Below are 5,635 nucleotides of genomic sequence, written 5' to 3'. Positions count from 1 at the left end.
TACAGATTTTTCTTTTACTGGTCTGCATATACACACAAGAGAAAAAGGAGTAATTTCACCAATTCATATAAATCATATATTTCTTTATTAAGTTGCATAAAAACAAGAGAGGAAACAATCCCCAAGGGGAGACGACACAAGTGGCAAAAAACAAAAAGGTGTCACTCCGAGCCCCTCCAGTAACCCTTAACAATATACATTTATGAAGTATTGCTGTCCCCAATAAAGTGCATATGCATAAATCAAGTAACAGGATACCTATATGTGCAATAATGCAAAACAGTACTAAAGTGCAACAATATTACATAGTAAAAAATAACACTATCCAGTGTCCCATAAGAAAAGTCAAAAGCAGCACCACAAGGTATATATACAAGATTAGAGGGTATACATACAAAAAATATCACAAGTAGGGAGGAGGAGGAGATCGGAGCGACACCACTCCAACGCTGGTGTTTCGGCAGGAAAGCCTTTGACGAGGAGTGATGTGCATCCAGTGGGGGTTACCTTTTATGTAGGCATCCACCAATACATTGCCAGATCCATATAATTATAATTTATCTCACCTGTGTGGCGAAATGTTGGCGCGCGCGCATCTGGATGCGGGATAACCGCCAGCTTCCGGGTGCCGCGTCACAGACCCGGTCACATGACCGGGTCACCTGACGCCACACACACGCAGCCGTGGGTCCCGCAAACCGGCGCACGCGCACTACGCCACACATCGTGAGGATAATGTAGAGTACTCTATGCTTCCCCTAGGGGCCGGCCCCATTAATAACAAGGAAAAGAACTTGACTCCTATATCTTGAACAGCAAATTAGAAAAGATTAATAGTATAACAATAAGAATTGAATAAATAACAATATTGTTAACATATTAGTGTCCATAATACCTTTAAATATTTTATAGATAGAAGTAGGAATAAAATGGGTACAAGAATGTAAAAATAGATAGATAACAAACCCCTAAATTAAATTTATATGTGTGCAAATATCAACAGTAAAAAGATATATATATAATAAATAAATAGAATAATAATTCATTAGTATTAGAATGATGTGCAATCAGTGTAAGAGTGTGAAATATAATAAAGTGAAATATAATATAAAAAATTATATAATATAATAAAAAATAGTGAAAATAAATATTGTAAAGTGAATACTATATGCATATATAATGTGAAGACAATTAGTATATCCATAATTAATAAAATAAATAAATACAAAAAATTAGTGATGCTTGAAAAACGAGATAGAAAACTCTAAAAATAATGTGCACACATATGCTAAGGTGTGCGTGCTCTAGTTACACATAAGATGTATAGCATACACAACACTCTCTCAACCACATCAAAATTGATTAGTGAGTAATATCTAAAAGGTGAGTGATATTAAGAATTGTGTATTACCGTGAATAATAAGATAATAGATATTAAAAAGGTAAAGAGGTATTGAAAAAGTGCAAGGTGAACATATATCTATATGTATATGCAATAATACCCCCTTCTCAAAGAGATATATGCATACACATAACATCAGTAGTCGTGGGGAAAATAAAGTAAAACTAAAATTAGAGAGTACCCATAAGGCCACCAATATGATAGATCATAAAAAAGGGGGGTATAGAATATATAATTCATAATTTATGTAAATAGTCCATGACACAGGGTCAGCTCAGATGTCCAAGTAGGGGAGACATAGGGGGTCCGGTTAGGGGTCCGACAAGGAGATGGCAGATCAGTGAATCCTATAAATAAAAAATAATTTTATTAATAAAACATGATTAAAAACTATTTTAAAAACACGAATTTTACCCACTGGGATGGAATATAAGTAACACATCGTTCAAACCCGATGGGTGAAGAGTCTTGAGGGTCCATATCCACCGACTTTCTTTCTGTGCCAAAGTTTTTGTAATATTCCCCCCTCGAATGCCCAAGTCAACACAATCAATACCTTTCACTTTTAGTATTGTGGGGTCGCATTCATGGTACTCAGCGAAATGACGGGCAATAGGTTTCAAATGTTCAATCTCATCACATGAGGCAGCTAGGCGAATATCCCGCATATGTTCTCGTACACGTACCTTTAAAGGTCTTGTTGTCATACCAATGTAAATTTTAACACATGGGCACGATGCATAGTATATTACTCCCTTCGTCTGACATGTGATTCTGGGTCTGATCTTGTATTCTCTTGTACCTGCCGAGTTTAAGAAGGAGTCAGCTCGTTGTATATTGGGGCAAGCAACACAGCGGCCACAGGGTGAACATCCACCCTCCTCTCTCCTAGCATAGCCAAAAATCCCCGGAGCTGGTGGTGGAGTATATTCGCTTTTCACGAGAATATCCTTCAAATTTCTCGCTCTCCTAGCCGTAATCGTGGGATATGGTGTAACATATTGCTTTAAAACTGTATCGGTAGTAAGTAAAGGCCAGTACTTCTCTAGGCATTTCTTCATATTTGTCCATTGAGCGTTGTAATTAGTAATAAATCTTACAGGTTGTATATCATTACTACCCACCTGAGGCTGTAATAACTGTTGTCGTGGAGTATTTGCCGCTCTTCTATAAGCCTTTTTCAAGCTCCTCTTGCTATAGCCCCGTTCGCTATATCTTCTTCGCAGGTCTCCTGCCTGTTTTTGAAAGGATGTTTCCGAGGAACAAATGCGCCTTGCTCGTAAGTATTGTCCAACTGGGATTGCATTAATCATATGCTGCGGATGGAAGGAAGACGCATGTAAATAAGTATTTGTAGACGTTGATTTACGATACATGTCAGTTTGTATCAAGCCCAATTGATCACGACTCAATGTGATATCCAAAAAATCAATACGTTCGCGATGATGGGAATATGTCAAATGGATATTCTTTTCATTTCTATTTAATTTTGCAAAAAAGTCGGCCAATTGTCTTTCATCTCCCTGCCAGACCATGAGGACATCGTCAATGTACCGTGCCCAAAACAGGACACGATCCATTCCCAGGTCCCCATGGTCCGACAGGAAGAGCTCCCTCTCCCACAGCCCCAAGAACAGATTAGCGTATGAGGGCGCACAGGCCGCCCCCATCGCTGTGCCCTGGAGCTGTAGGTAGAGGGACCCCTTAAACGCAAACACATTATGTGTCAATGTGAACTCCAACATCTGCAAAATGAATGAAGTAATTTCTTGTCCCTCGTTACTGCACTCCAAGAAAAATCTTGCAGCCTCAATACCGTCACTGTGACGGATATTGGTATAGAGTGACTCAATGTCACAAGTCACCAATATGGTGTCATCCTCGAAGTGTATTCCATCCAATCTCTTCAACATATCGTTAGTATCCCGTACAAATGAAGGTAGATTTTCAACTAAGGGTTTTAATTTAGCATCAATAAATTTGCTGATGTTCTCACAAAGATTCCCATTACCTGATATGATCGGGCGTCCGGGAGGTTTAGTCATCTGCTTATGAACCTTTGGGAGCAAATATAATGTCGGCATTCTTGGCTGATCCACCATCAGTGCTTTCGCCAATTCAGGGGAAATAATCCCTGCTGATTTTGCATCTTGCAGCATAGTACTCAAAGTCTGTTTAAAGGAGGAGAGGGGATTAAAAGTCATTTTTTTTATAACAGTCACCATTGCGCAATTGTTTTGAAGCCTCTGCTTCATACATATTACAGGGCCAGACAACAATATTTCCGCCCTTGTCAGCCGGTTTATATACGACATCTGTGAGACTTCTTAATTTCTGTAAACTCACTCTCTGCTCTCTAGTCAAATTATCTCTGGGACAGTGTTTTCCCAATTTCATAAAATCCTCACTAACCAAGCGGACAAAGGTCTCAATGGTAGGGCATACCGATAAAGGGGGGAATTTTTGCGATTTAGGCCTAATACATAGCGGTACCTGCATGTCGTCATTGGTATCCTGCTCATCATATAATTCCTCCAAATCCCTAAGTGCTCTTCTTTCCGCAGGTGTGGTAAAAATCTCATCAAGCTCGCTTCTGTGGTGCCACTTCTTAAAAATCAAGGAACGAGCAAACAAATTCAGGTCCTTTATAACTGTAAAATGGTCAATAGGGGACACAGGTGAAAATGTTAGTCCCCTTGCTAGAACAGATATGTCGACTTCAGATTTTGATGTGGTTGAGAGAGTGTTGTGTATGCTATACATCTTATGTGTAACTTGAGCACGCACACCTTAGCATATGTGTGCACATTATTTTTAGAGTTTTCTATCTCGTTTTTCAAGCATCACTAATTTTTTGTATTTATTTATTTTATTAATTATGGATATACTAATTGTCTTCACATTATATATGCATATAGTATTCACTTTACAATATTTATTTTCACTATTTTTTATTATATTATATAATTTTTTATATTATATTTCACTTTATTATATTTCACACTCTTACACTGATTGCACATCATTCTAATACTAATGAATTATTATTCTATTTATTTATTATATATATATCTTTTTACTGTTGATATTTGCACACATATAAATTTAATTTAGGGGTTTGTTATCTATCTATTTTTACATTCTTGTACCCATTTTATTCCTACTTCTATCTATAAAATATTTAAAGGTATTATGGACACTAATATGTTAACAATATTGTTATTTATTCAATTCTTATTGTTATACTATTAATCTTTTCTAATTTGCTGTTCAAGATATAGGAGTCAAGTTCTTTTCCTTGTTATTAATGGGGCCGGCCCCTAGGGGAAGCATAGAGTACTCTACATTATCCTCACGATGTGTGGCGTAGTGCGCGTGCGCCGGTTTGCGGGACCCACGGCTGCGTGTGTGTGGCATCAGGTGACCCGGTCATGTGACCGGGTCTGTGACGCGGCACCCGGAAGCTGGCGGTTATCCCGTATCCAGAGGCGCGCGCGCCGACATTTCGCCACACAGGTGAGATAAATTATAAATTATAATTATATGGATCTGGCAATGTATTGGTGGATGCCTACATAAAAGGTAACCCCCACTGGATGCACATCACTCCTCGTCAAAGGCTTTCCTGCCGAAACGCCAGCGTTGGAGTGGTGTCGCTCCGATCTCCTCCTCCTCCCTACTTGTGATATTTTTTGTATGTATACCCTCTAATCTTGTATATATACCTTGTGGTGCTGCTTTTGACTTTTCTTATGGGACACTGGATAGTGTTATTTTTTACTATGTAATATTGTTGCACTTTAGTACTGTTTTGCATTATTGCACATATAGGTATCCTGTTACTTGATTTATGCATATGCACTTTATTGGGGACAGCAATACTTCATAATTGTATATTGTTAAGGGTTACTGGAGGGGCTCGGAGTGACACCTTTTTGTTTTTTGCCACTTGTGTCGTCTCCCCTTGGGGATTGTTTCCTCTCTTGTTTTTATGCAACTTAATAAAGAAATATATGATTTATATGAATTGGTGAAATGACTCCTTTTTCTCTTGTGTGTATATACAGTGTGGTTTTTGGGAGATCATAGAGCACATAATATATTTGGGTCAGTTCTATTGATTATTTCACCTAATGGTGGTTATCCACTAACATTATTATTAGACCCACAATCGAATACAGGTTTTTGGTTTTACTGGTCTGCGCCTTACAAGGATCCGATTTTATCTTTTGC

At 38.2% G+C, this 5,635-nt stretch overlaps 1 long non-coding RNA gene across 1 annotated transcript; it reads right to left on the bottom strand.

Annotated features, from left to right (window-relative positions):
• Nucleotides 1–2,630: 2,630 nt before the first annotated feature.
• On the bottom strand, nt 2,631–3,982 carry LOC130312715 (uncharacterized). The gene is made up of 3 exons (XR_008860810.1): nt 3,896–3,982; nt 3,414–3,573; nt 2,631–2,718 (listed from the first exon to the last, which is right to left on the bottom strand). It is a non-coding gene; the product is annotated as an uncharacterized LOC130312715 (long non-coding RNA).
• Between the last annotated feature and the right edge of the window lie 1,653 nt (nt 3,983–5,635).

Source organism: Hyla sarda, chromosome 1 (assembly GCF_029499605.1).
Source record: "Hyla sarda isolate aHylSar1 chromosome 1, aHylSar1.hap1, whole genome shotgun sequence".
Taxonomy (NCBI): Eukaryota; Metazoa; Chordata; class Amphibia; order Anura; family Hylidae; genus Hyla; species Hyla sarda.
The sequence above is the reverse complement of the archived record's forward strand: the minus strand, read 5'-3'. Positions and strand labels throughout refer to the sequence as shown.